Source organism: Aegilops tauschii, chromosome 5 (genome assembly GCF_002575655.3).
Source record: "Aegilops tauschii subsp. strangulata cultivar AL8/78 chromosome 5, Aet v6.0, whole genome shotgun sequence".
Taxonomy (NCBI): Eukaryota; Viridiplantae; Streptophyta; class Magnoliopsida; order Poales; family Poaceae; genus Aegilops; species Aegilops tauschii.
In genome coordinates this window covers 54,391,365-54,404,754 of record NC_053039.3, presented here as the reverse complement: position 1 = coordinate 54,404,754, position 13,390 = coordinate 54,391,365, and the positions used below count along the sequence as shown (strand labels likewise).

Below are 13,390 nucleotides of genomic sequence, written 5' to 3'. Positions count from 1 at the left end.
CATACCAATTCTGCTTCTCAGCTCATGGAACTTCAAACGACCAAGGGACTTAGTTAGAATATCAGCAAGTTGATCTCCGGTAGCAGTGTACTCAACCTCAATTCTTCCATATTCCACACACTCTCTAATGTAGTGATAACGTGTGTCTATATGTTTAATTCGGTCATGGTGAACTGGGTTCTTACTCAATGATATAGCTGATTTATTATCAACCAACAATTGCAACTTCACAGGCTCCTTTCCTGTCATCTCTGCAAGTAGATGGCTTAGCCAAACACCTTGACAAGTGGCTTTTGCCGCTGCAATATATTCCGCCTCACAAGATGAAAGAGCAACAACCTTTTGCTTCTGTGACAACCAGAAACTTGGATATCCTCCAAGGAAATACATCACACCTATAATGCTCTTGCAATCTCAGTATCACCAGCGTGATCACTATCGCTATATCCCAGCAAACTTAGTTCATGTGAACTCTTGAGCACATAGCTGCAACCGAGGTTAAGAGTACCATGAATGTACCTCAAAATATGCTTCACTGCTGCCAAGTGCTGGGATGTTGGACACTCCATATAGCGGCTAACAATGCCAACTGAATACGCGAGGTCCGGTCTGGTATTCACCAAGTATCGAAGGCTGCCGACAACACTTCTGTAGTATGTTGCATCCACCTTCTTACCTTCTCCACATTTTCTTAGCTTTAGCCTTTGCTCCATGGGAACTTGACAAGCATCGGTTTGTAGCATACCAGTTTTCTCTAGTATTTTTGATGCATATATGATGTCTGTCAACTTGATGCCTTCTTTTGATTGCTTCACTTCTATTCCCAAATAGTAAGAGAACAATCCTAGATCACTCATGCTGAACAAATCAAACATTTGTTTCTTGAATTTTTTCACTTCGTCAACATTTGAGCCAGTGACCACCAGATCATCAACATATACTCCAACTAGTAGTCGAGCACCTCTAGAGCTTCTCACATAGACAGCATGTTCAAGTGGACTTCGAACAAATCGTAATGAGATCAAGCTTCTGTCTAACTTCATGTTCCACGCTCTAGGGGCTTGCCTCAGCCCATATAAAGCTTTTCTTAGCCTAAATACTTTCTCTTCACTTTTCTTCTGCTCAAAGCCTGGAGTCTGCACCACATAGACTTCCTCCTCTAACTCCCCATTTAGGAAAGCAGATTTCACATCTAAATGATGTATCTCCCATCCATCCCGAGCTGCAACAGTAAAGAGTATCCGTACTATTTCCAGCCTTGCTACCGGTGTGAACACCTCATCAAAATCAATTCCTCGTCATTGCACATACCCTTGAGCCACCAAACGTGCCTTGTGGCGAATGGTATTTCCTGCAGCATCTTTCTTGAGTTTAAAAACCCACTTTTAGGCCAATAGGACAAACACCAGCCAGACGTGTGATTAATTCCCAAGTTGTATTGTCTTCGATTGATTTTAATTCATATTTCATTGCAGCCTTCCATGCTTCATGCTTTAAGGCTTCAGTATGATGTGTTGGTTCATCTTCTCCAGGCATGCACAATTCTAGCTCTTGGACATGATCCATATCAATAGGAGTCCAGCTTGGAGATGTCTCATCATACAATTCATCAAGAGAACGCATTTGCAATGCACTTTGCGGAGTTTCAAGTTGAGCAGCTTCATGCGTTTTTTCCACACTACTTTGATTTGTGGCTATGCTTCCTGCATTAGCCAACACAGCGGAATTTTCTGGAGTTCCCATACCCCCTGATCTTGGTGTTTGAGCTGCGTGTTCTTCAGTTTGAATTTGTACTGGAGCAGCAAAGGTGGAATTTTGTACTTCTGGTTCAGTGTGTACCACAAAGTATTCTTCAGTTTGAATTTGTACGCGCAGATGTGCAGGAAGGGGCTACTTTGCTAGTTATTTTTGAAATCACCTTGAATTTTAAAATAAAATATTAACCGCGCTAGCTAACGATATCGTTGATCAACAACATTTTGAGCACTACATATACCTTGAATTTTGTTTCAGAATTTCTATTATGTGATCAATGGAAATTAGGGCAACCCGGCTTGAAGAAAAATAAGTATATGTACTGTACGGTGAGTGCCCACATTATGAAGGAAGCAGTTGTTCAATGAAGAAACAATCAACCATGTAATTGACATACTTTGATTAGAAACATAACATTAAAGCAACAATAAATTAAAGCACACACCATGTTCGAACGTACACAACACACGTGCATGTTATACATACCAACTCTTTCACATGTAAACTGTAAGTAAGACTATCGGGGGTAGCTTGCGGACAACATGAACTCTTCTTATTGACTATATTGTCTGCTCGTATCCTCTAAGCTTGTCCTTCTTATTGGTGATGTATATCTCGTTGTGGAATAAATCCCCTCATATGTTGCATCCCGAAACCGAGAAAGCCTTTTGGGTCCTTGAAGTGCCTCTAGTATCATCTCCACTGACCTCATGGTTGGTCGCTCCTCTGATCTTAGCTTTGTGCACGACATAGCTAGAGAAGCTAATACTTCAACTTGGCTACCTCCCTCCTCCATTACATGTGGATCCAGTATTTCTACCAATTTACCTTCTGCATGCAGTTCAACAAATTGTGCAACTAGGCCATCACCTGTTGAGGATCTATATATTATTGGCATCTTCCTTGTAAGCAACTCAACAAGAATAACCCCAAAGCTATAAACATCACTTTTTTCTGTTAGCCGGCCACAGTAAAAGTACATAGGATCTAAATATCCTAACGTTCCCTGCACCGTTGTTGTAATTGTTGTTTTATCTCTAGGAATGTACCTTGAAGCTCCAAAGTCAGACACAATCGCAGTCAAGGCATCATCAAGAAGTATATTCGTGGACTTGATATCTCTATGTATTACAGGGACAGAAATACCCGAGTGAAGGTAAGAAAGGCCGTTGCCAATTTCTGTTGCAATCCTTAATATGTCTTGCCAAGGTAGTGATCTTTGTGGTTTCTTGTGAAGATAATCACTTAGGGTTCCATTGGAAATGAACTCATAAGCCAATAAAGGGACTTCTGTCTCAAGACAACATCCAAAAAGCTTTACAATGTTCCTATGATTGATCTGTGAGAGTATGGAAACTTCATTTATAAACTCGTTAATCTCACTCTTGACCACAATATTTGACCTCTTGATGGCAACAACATGCAAGTCTGATAAAATTCCTTTGTATACAGTACCATGCCCTCCACCACCAAGCTTACGACTTGGATGAAACTTGTTTGTGGCCTTTTCTAGATCCCTTAAAGGAATGATCATCCTCTCTGCAATATCTGACCTATGAGATACCAATTTTTGCAACAATTGTCCACGATTTTGATTGAAGAACTTTCGTCTCAACTTTTGTTTCTTTTGATGTTTAACCTTGCGAATTATTATCTTTGAGGCGAGAAACAAAATTAGAATAGTTGGCCCACTAGAAACTGATAGGCCAATGATTAAACCTGCAAAATAATAGACATATGGGCACGCAATTAGGGTATGTGGTGACATAACTCAACAATAGTTGAAGGAGGAGATATGAGGTTCGACCTAGGGTTGGAAGTATTGGTAGGGGGAGAGGTATCACCCAATTGACAGGAAATCCACTAACTATACCGGATTAAAATTTCTAAAAGATCAAATCTTAGCAAAAAATGTTTCAAATTCTAGTGACCCAACTAATCGGAGGGGCCAGTATTTAACCCATGCAAGTCTGCTAACTACACACTTACCAAATCCCAGGTGGATTGCATGGGAAAGAATGCAAATAGGAGTATGTGTAGCTAGAGAGAGTGTTGACTTCTATTTCAAATTTTGGAATCTATTTATCTATTAGTACTAATGTCAAAATTATATATTTTCCTTGCATATTTAATCGCACATATATTCTAATATTTTTTCTCTTCTATGCATCTTAAAACTTTCTTAATTATTGTGTTATTTCTTCTCTATAAAACAGCGCCATTATTCTTCTATAATCGTGGATTGCAACATATTTATTTAGGAATTGTTGCCACTTGAAATAATATATTTGTATAATCCAGATTTTTAGCATAAATCTGAATTTTTCTGCATTGCATAACTACTTTTTATGTTATTTCTCATGCAATATACTCTATTTTATGGTTCATGAGCTAATTTATAGAACTAGCTATGAGAATTATATTTTCATTTAAGGCAACAGAGAGAGTTGCTAAATATGATTGAGAAGGAACAATATCTTTTCACCTACTCCCTTCGTTCCCAAAATGATAGTATTTTTATGATTTCAATGTCAAACTTCTTTAAGTCTGACCAAACATGGAAAAAATAAAGCAAAATATATGACACTAAATAAAGACATCTTGACAACATATTTCATAGTTGATCTAATGAAGCTAATTTTTGTTAAAGATGTTGGTATATAATTGGTTAGGCTTAAAAATGTTTAACTTAGAACAAACCTAGAAATTACATTTTGGAAAAGGAGGAAGTACTTGTTTTAAAAATGTTGTGCTTGATCTAAGATAGTTTATATACATGTTGATAGTAGGGAAAGTAAGAAGCAATGGTGAGCACCTGTGTTTGTGGACTTGACACAACCGTTTTGTTGGGTGACGTTTCCTTGGTATCCTTGTCGGCACGTGCACTTGAAAGATCCAGCCATGTTGGTACACTTGCCGAAGCATGAATGTAATTGCGGATGTTTGCACTCATCGATATCTACATAAAACACAGAAGCATTAAGCCAATTTGATCATGTGCATCTATATTTTGGTTGACAGGAGGCAACATGCATGGTGGAAGGCTTGTTATGATAAAAAAAGTAACTTCATCATACTCCGCAATGAAGTAGATTTTGTAGTAGATGCACATTTAGACATATGGGTTCAAGTGGGGTGTAAATTGTAATGTAAGTGTTTGTGTGAATGTTAAATATAAGAAAAGTGAGGAGGCAAGTCCGAATAGCACCTTGGGAAACTTGTCAAGCTATCCATGATGTTTGTAAGACATGTTTATTTTTTTCTTGTAGGAAACCAAACTACCCAACTGCACCGGCGACTACAGCACCTCCAGGCGCACAAACCGGGAAAGTTTGCATGCTATAAGGAACAGAATAAACAACAACAAGGCAACCAGTACTAATACACATGCATATATGAGCAACCCAAGTGAACGATCAAGAACACATATTTAAAAAAAAGCAATGTCCAACGACAACTCAAACATAGAGATAAAGATATGATAAATCATGGGAAAATAATTCATAGCACAAGACATCATTGTTTGCCAAATGATTTCAAAGGTTTATGGATGGAGAAGCCTCTGATCAAGGGACAAATATGCTGATGGAGACGTTGGTGAAGTCATTGGACTCTATGGTGGTGACGATGGGGGCAATGGTGGTGATGGTGGCAACAGTGGATGCCCCGGCGGCCTCCCGATGGCACCAGCCCACACAAGTAGGCACCACGCTGCCTGGCGCCCTCACCAGTCTCCATAGTGAGGACCTCTTACATGCACCGGCGGCGCTGCGACTATCCATCATCGCGCCTAAGAACGTCCACCTCGAGGTTGCACTCGCTGCCACCGGGAATGGGGAAAGGGTCCTCTGAAGCATGCGGCAAGCCAGTGTGCGTCATTTGACATGTGGCACGAAACAACAAACTTATAGTAAAACGTAACCATCTCAAGGGAAAGACCTAAACGCCCACGAAACAGCCCGACAGGTAGACCACGGCTATCGGTGGTCGGCCATGGTGGCCCGAGTCTATTAATCGGTGACAGAACGTCGAGCCGAGTGCACAAGCATGCCCGACAAATAGAATAGCAACTAGCCGAACAAGCACACCCGTCTCGTGAGGCTTGGCAAGCACCGCTCAGACCCTGAGCCAGGAAACGCACGTGCACAGGTCACGCAAGCGATGCAGCCCCCCCCCCCCTCGGGGGCAAGCGAAGCTGACAGCCTACCCCGGCGAACCAGTCATGCATGGCATAGCGCAAGAGATGGTGCACGTTGGCGCGATGCAAACACACTGCAGAGAGGTGCACATGTCATGCCCGCGGCCCACCCATCATGGACCCCCAAAGGAATTCTTTCGGGTGTGGAGTGTCCAGGCAGATCGGACGGACGGGAGGCCAACATGGGGCTAGCGAAACAGTATGGAGGGCCTCCTCACCCGCGGAGGCTCCCATAAGGCGGGTAATCCAACATCCTTTATAGTCTTCTTGCCCGAGAAGAAAGCAAAATCCTAGACAATTGCAAACTAATCTTGCAAGACTCCAAATGCTCTACCAATATCCTTCCTTGCTCATTCTTGGCACTTGGCAAGGTGTTTATTTTTCTTACCTTGATGAGTTGGAATTATCTAGATGAATTTTGACCATGAGGAATATATGTCATTGGCAACATAGTATCCTTGATCATAATCATGCCCATTAAAGTTGCATGTCAGAGCATCACCACTTGCTAGCCTAGCAAAAAGATGAGATCTATTGAAGACGTTGATGTCATTGTGAGAGCCAAGATCCCAAAGTAGCAATGGTGAATCTACAAGTCATCGGAGGCAACTACTTCCTAAGTAATAGCTGGATCATGAAAATGTGTGGTGAATTGGCGATAATGCATGAATTTTTTTCCAGTCCCAACGGTGCAGTCAATGCTCCCACGCATCCCTGGCAGCCTCTTACTTCACCCATTGCTAAAAGCAATGGTGTATCATTAGCATTGGAAGTCCTAAAATACTCTGCTTTGTAGGTCGTGATCGCAACATTGGAAAACTTCCCACTCACTTATGGATTGTATGTTCTACCATTCAAAGATACTCATTTGTCAAATATGCAGAAGTATCATATGCACAACCAGAGTGTCGCAGCCACCTTCTAAGAACTAGTAAATCCCATCAACCCAATTTCATTTCTCCGTTGAATGAAGAATGTTTGGTTAGCTCACATGACTTCACCAATGTGCTAAAAAAAACTCTACTGACACCTAGAAGTGTTGGTGCAAGTGATGTAGAGGCTATATAGGATGAGCACATCATGTACTGCTTCTCTATTCCGGTGATATGTCAAATGACCAAGCTATGACCTTGCACAACTTGTCCACTTTCCATCGTCCATTTAGTAACCATCATAAAATCTCCCCATCTTCCTCATTGAATAAATCAACATCAAAGTCGTCCTAGGACGATTGTGAATCATCAAAAAACTCCTCTACCATGATGGCATCCAAAAAATCGTGAATCATATGCCATCTGCACAAATCTACAGGAAGCTAGACTACAAAATACGAACAAATTTGAGGCAAATATACCTTGGGGCAAGTCATCGAACACCCTAAGTATCAAGGTCATCGTTGGCCGAATGCATGAGCTTTTCACCAACGAGAGTTAGCTCGGGTGGGCGAGATGTAGCACAGGTGGAAGCTAGATGGCACTAAGGATGGAATTGGCAATGACAGAAGGCCGGTGCGTGACTTCAGCCTCCTCAGCAAGTCGGGGAACGAAGGCCTAGTGGCAGAGACAGGCCCACATCGAGCTCTTGATGCGGCATTGGCGGTGATCTGGCAAATGGTGGGAAGCTCACACGGGGGCAACCATGTTGTGTGGTAGGATCTGGAACGGGTCAGCGGTGGTGAGTGCTACCAACCAACATTGATACGGACGCCAGATGTGTAAGCAAAAGGTCCTGAAATATTCCTCTCCACATACCACTCATAGTTGTCGGGCATGCCATACACTATTAAATAGCATCGAAGAACCTGAATAAATTCAGAAAATATGCGAGCACTCATGCCAAACCTAGGACTCGAACTCGGGAGGGCTGATTCCACCACAAAGAATCCAACCACCTAAGTTATGCTTGGTTCGCCGGGTGTCAATATATGGATGAAGAAAGCTCTATATTCTCTCCAACAACTATTTTTTATAGATGTCCACCAACCAATATGGATGAAGAGAGCTATATAATCTCTCCACCAACTTCCAAATACATAGTCTGTTTGTGGATTTTGCAGTATGCTCCAAATATTACATGTATGAAGAGGGTTGGTTATAGGGTACATTGTGGAGTGACTTTTTAAGACAAAAACTTCAAACTGGCTGATTTTATGGAGTTCGGGTGAAAATCAGGAATTTCTCGCATAGCCTATGCATAGCATAATTTCTTTTAAATAAAACATTTTAAAAATTTATATTAATATTTTCATTATTGGACCATCATGGCTTTTCTATAGCTACGTCACTAGGGAGTACTACTAGAATTGCTCTTACCTGTGCATCCATCGATAAGCTATGGGTTGCCCTCGTAGCCATTCCAGCATTTGCAGATATACCACATCGCATTGGTGGAATTTTCGCAGTCGCTGTGCTTGCTCAAGCAAGCGTATCCTGGCGTCTTGGCCGCCTCGGGGCACAACAGGCTGTTACTGCGGTTGCGGATGGCCCAGTCGAGCCAAAGCGGCATGCTCCATCGCTTGGCCGGGTCTGACTCCGGCGTCCTCTTCAGATCGGCGGCCCGGAAGTTGTAGTTTTTCCTCTCCACGATGAAGGCGTAGTTGCAGGTGGGCGCGAAGTCGCGCGCGCGACGCCATTTGCTGAACCTTATCCTGGTGTCGGTGAGCAACGGCAAGATGTCGACGTGGCAGCATCCGATGTTGCCGCACTCGCCGTCCCGCGCCTTCTGTGCTGTGCTGCAGTAGGCCAGGCACCCGCTGAAGTAGCCGTTGGCTGTTGCGTTCTGGACCTTGGACTCTCTGCCGGCGTAGACGAGGGTGTTGCAGCCCAGGAGAAAGAGCTCGTTCTCGGTGTTGGAGATGCGGTACACGCCCAGCTTGTTCACCATCAGCCTGCCGTCGAACCCGCCGGCGGTGGCCTTGCCGGCGGCGTCGAAGCACTGATGCGCCACAGGCAGCGGCACCCGGACCTGCGCGCGCGGCGTCATGGTCAGGTTCAGCACGCGCACGGGCTCGGTGGAAACGGCGCCCGGTAGAAACGGCGTCATGTCGTTGCAGATGATCTCGAAGCCCGGGCGGAAGCAGCCAGCGCCGATGCCGAACGGGTAGGGGACGTCGATGTCGCCGCATCGGGCCTGGCAGCCTGGCTTCGCCAGTGAGCTCGAGGCAGTGGTTGCCAATGCAGCTAATGGCAATAGCACCAACATCCATGCCATCGACGCCATTGTTCGTTCAATCTCGGCGGTTAACCGTCCGAGAATTCTCTTAAATACAAAGGGCGAGCCCTGCACTTACGAGTTACGACTGGGCGTCCTTGAATTGAAAATTGTAACTATTTTTTAACTTCCATCTAACTGGTCTTGTTCATTACTTAATTTAAGATCTAATTAACTACGCAGGGAGTTGATAGCTTGTTGCCATCCCGGGAAGACTCAAAAGTCAAAATTCATCACTCTACTAGCCTATTAAGGTGGGCTATTAGCCGGCCGGCAGCAGGGGCAATGGCCGGCAACAATACATTTCTAATCTATGTGTGACCTCGTTGCCTAACTCGGAAGCATTCAAACAGCAAAGGTAACTTGGTCAGTAAACACATCTTAACAAGCCAGGACGGCAGGCCAAGGCGAACGTTTCTACGGAGTTCACACATTGGTTGACGAAGGCTGCTGCACGTAGGATGATAGCAGCCTCACAATTTTCATGCCTCGCGATGTTTGGAACACTACTGCGAATCAAGTCAAGGGACTCCGTACTAAACGTTAATCCGTCGTAAATGTTGTTTATGCCACTATCGTGCAGGGAGTTGATGGCTTGTTGCCATAAAGGGAAGGCTCGCTATGCTAAAAAAATACTGAAAGGCCGAAAATACATCTGATAACTAGACAGCAGGAAATCTAAAATGTGAAATTAAAGACGGCTAGCCGGCCGACGGGCGAAGTCTTCGGCAGTAATACATTTTTATTCTCCACATTAGCTAAATGTCAGTCGACTAATTTTAGCTTTCGAGAAGTCGATTTTGAGATGGCCGAAGAAGTTCGCTGGAGGGAGGCCAGAGGGGAGGAAGTAGAAAGAAGGAGCTCACTAACAGGCTACCCCACCATCTATCTTAGGGAAGGGGGTGGAGGGCGGCAGGAAGGGGATGGTGAAACTTCGCCGGAGAAAAAACCCAGACGCAGGCGGGGCTAGAGGGATGGCCAGGGGCGGCAGCAAGGCCGGCGGTGGGGGCGGTTTTGGGGAGGGTGGGGCGGCGAGGCTACGCGGGAGCGCCACTGGCCGCGGGTGGTGGTCGCAAGCGGTTCAGCCAGCGGCCCGCGCGGCGGTCTGAGGAAGGAGAAGAATTGGAGGAAGAAGAAGGACCAGACGCCATTGGATGTGCATCGGACGTTTCAAAATGATCGACCGGCCCAAATTTAAAAGTCAGGCACCTGTAGCCACGCAATTTATTCTCTTTATGTGACCTTATTACCCAACTCGGGAGCAATCAAAACAGCAAAAATATGATCCATAAAATATATTAATAGCTATTACAGTGGGATTTCATAATAATTGATGTGATACTATGTATCATACTAGAGAATATTGATGTGATACTACTCGTAACATACAAAATAATAAATGAGGTCATATAATAGGAGGAAACATGTGAGGTCTTGATAAAAATGAACTCCCCTGGCATGTGAATTTTGTCATGAACAACTTCATGTGGGACCCGGGTATCCTGGGCACTTGTCGCTTGGCTAAATAGGTGACATGCAGACGAAACACCGCTATACACATGTCAAAAGGCCAATTTGTAGACACGACCATCACTCAAATATCCCTACATATTGTTCCCTAAAAATTATCCACACGCAAATTTGATATATAAATGCACATAAATTATGACTCTGTGCTACTCAAATGGATGTCACGCAAGGGTGGGTAATTTTAACCGCGGGTACCCATTTACTCTGTCGGGTGGAGGATATAAAAAACATCGTACACTTTGATGGGTATGTGTACGAATGATGGGGGGGGGGGGGGGGGGGGGTAATGGGGTGTCTCCATCCGTATCCAAACCTGTCGGGTGCCATTGCTAATTCCTATCTATGAACCAAAAGGGCCTAAGCGAATCTCCAATCCGGACTATGCAAGTCATCCAACATGCTGCCTCATCGGCATGCTGACGATGCAAGTCATCCAACATGGTGGCCCATCGGCATGTGAACGCATCCGCATGTCCGAAACCCTATAAAGTGGAAGCAAATCAGAGGGAGATTTGCGGGACTCTCGGCGTCCGCCATGTACGCGCCCAACCACCACGTCTCCCCAAAACCCTCTTCGCCTAAAAAAAATCCCCTTTGTGCGAAGCGCTGCCGTGCATTCATGCCGATCAAGCCACTCCAGGGCGGATGTGACTCCACACCACATTGATGTCGGTCAGAGCAACACGACTGGACGAGCGGGCGACACTGTTTCAATGTCGACGAGGTGACCGAGAAGTCAACTCCAACGAAGCGTCGCGTTGAAGCCGGCTGCCCGTCCGTTCACCTGGCCGCGACTATTTAAGCACGGCTACAGCGTCTTTCAGACCACACCTCAAATCCTCTCCTCTCCACTCTCCGCCAATTTGCCCCTATCTTGTTAGCTCACTGCTGATTTGCTCCTCTCTATTTTCGCTCACCGCCAACAATGATGCCAAAGCCGTGGTTCTTCGCGACGGTAGGTGGCGACTCCGGATCTCCTTCAGGATCCGGATCTTGGCGCCGCCGGCGTCGCTCTCCTGGGCCATCATCCTCCATGGTTCCCGCTCATCTAGGAAGGAGGAGATCATCCTATCTTCCAGCGACGAGGAGGAGTAGGAGCAAGATCCACAGCCGCCTCCTCACAGAGGCGGTGACGACGAACGAGGAGTACTAGGCGGACCTGGTGATCATGCTTGAGTGGTCGCTCAAGTACCGTGGTTCGGTGCCCCTCCCCCTGGCGCATGCAATCGTTGTGTCCAAGTCGGATGCTGCATGAAGGAGGAGCTAACGTTGTTGCATATCCGGTACGCCCGCATCAACGAGCTGCGTTGCCGCCTTGCCGCTCCAGACGCAGCAAGGCCGTGAAGGAGGTGCCCCTGGCGATCACGAAGGGCGCACGGGCGCTTCCTCCACTACCTCATCCATGACGACAACGTCTCCTCGTGGCGGAGCATCGTGACGATAGAGGAGAGGTCGTCCAGGGAGGCGATACAGAGGAGGCGATCTAAATCTGATGTTACGCCGGCCTGGGTCCTTGCGGACCCCGTCCTCACGGAGGCCTCGGCCCGTGATCGGTCGGTGACCATGGCAGAGACGTCCCCCCAACGATCGTGCCACCTCGATGGGGAGCTCACCAAGATCAACTAGGAGTGATCTCTCAATGACACCTCCTCCGGCGCTAGCAAGGGAAAGGGTAGAGCTCCCCAGCCAGGGTTGACGTTGGCGGAGGCAGCCCTTCGCACGATGCATGAGGAAGTGAGTAGCTCCTTTGTGAGTGCCAGGTGGCGGCCGGGCATGGCTGTCGCGCCCCCGTGCCCACCAGTGGAGCTATGTGCAACTCTGGGGGTTGTGGCCCCCAACCTTGTACCAAATTGTGAAGAAGAAAAAATGAGGGGGTGCTTAGATGTAGGGATGGCAGTTTTACCCATGGGTACCCGACCTAAAAACTGCGGGTATGAGCAAGACTTGGATAGATTTTGTATCCATGGGTAATGGGTATCCATACCCACAAAATATATGGGTAGGGTATGGGAATAAACTTGTGCCCATGGGTAACCCAATGGATATCCAAAAACAATTTAATAAATAAAAATAACTTCTATGACATGTGGGGCCAACATCCAACTCCTATGGTCTAACCCTAAATCACATATTCTCTAAACCTACCATAGCTCATAAGCCAACAATCACCTCCTCGTCAATCCTCCTGCGTCCTATGTTACTCCTCGAAACGATGAAATATTGACTCTTTACCACAAAACTCGTACCCAACTCTTGATTTGGTGATCCCCAATTTCAACCGTCGTCTACCACTGTGTCGGGCTTCCACCAATCGCCGCTCATACTCCTTCAGTGCCTCCAAGAGGCCATACACTGAAGGAGGCCGTGCCGGTGCTATACTATACGCCCGTCATCACTTGAATTTTAAAACCCATTTCTCTACCTTTAAAAAATATAGATGCTTGAAAGTGCGTTAAGTCGACTAGAGAGAGGTGAATAGGCGATTTTTACAAATTCTTCACTGAGGAATTTCACAGTGAGGAAATTCCTAAGTCACGAATGACTAGCAGCGGAATAAGTACTCGGATGCAAGCATAACAGAACAGAAGCACAGTCATCATGATGAAATGAAGACAAGCGCAGAGTATACAAAGTGTAAACACAGGATAAGCAGGCTGAAGAAAAACTGACTGAAGAAATTGAACTGAGGAAATTGAG

At 45.6% G+C, this 13,390-nt stretch overlaps 1 pseudogene; it reads right to left on the bottom strand.

The window, feature by feature from the left end:
* Nucleotides 1-2,272: 2,272 nt before the first annotated feature.
* On the bottom strand, nt 2,273-9,154 carry LOC109765308 (wall-associated receptor kinase 1-like; annotated as a pseudogene).
* Between the last annotated feature and the right edge of the window lie 4,236 nt (nt 9,155-13,390).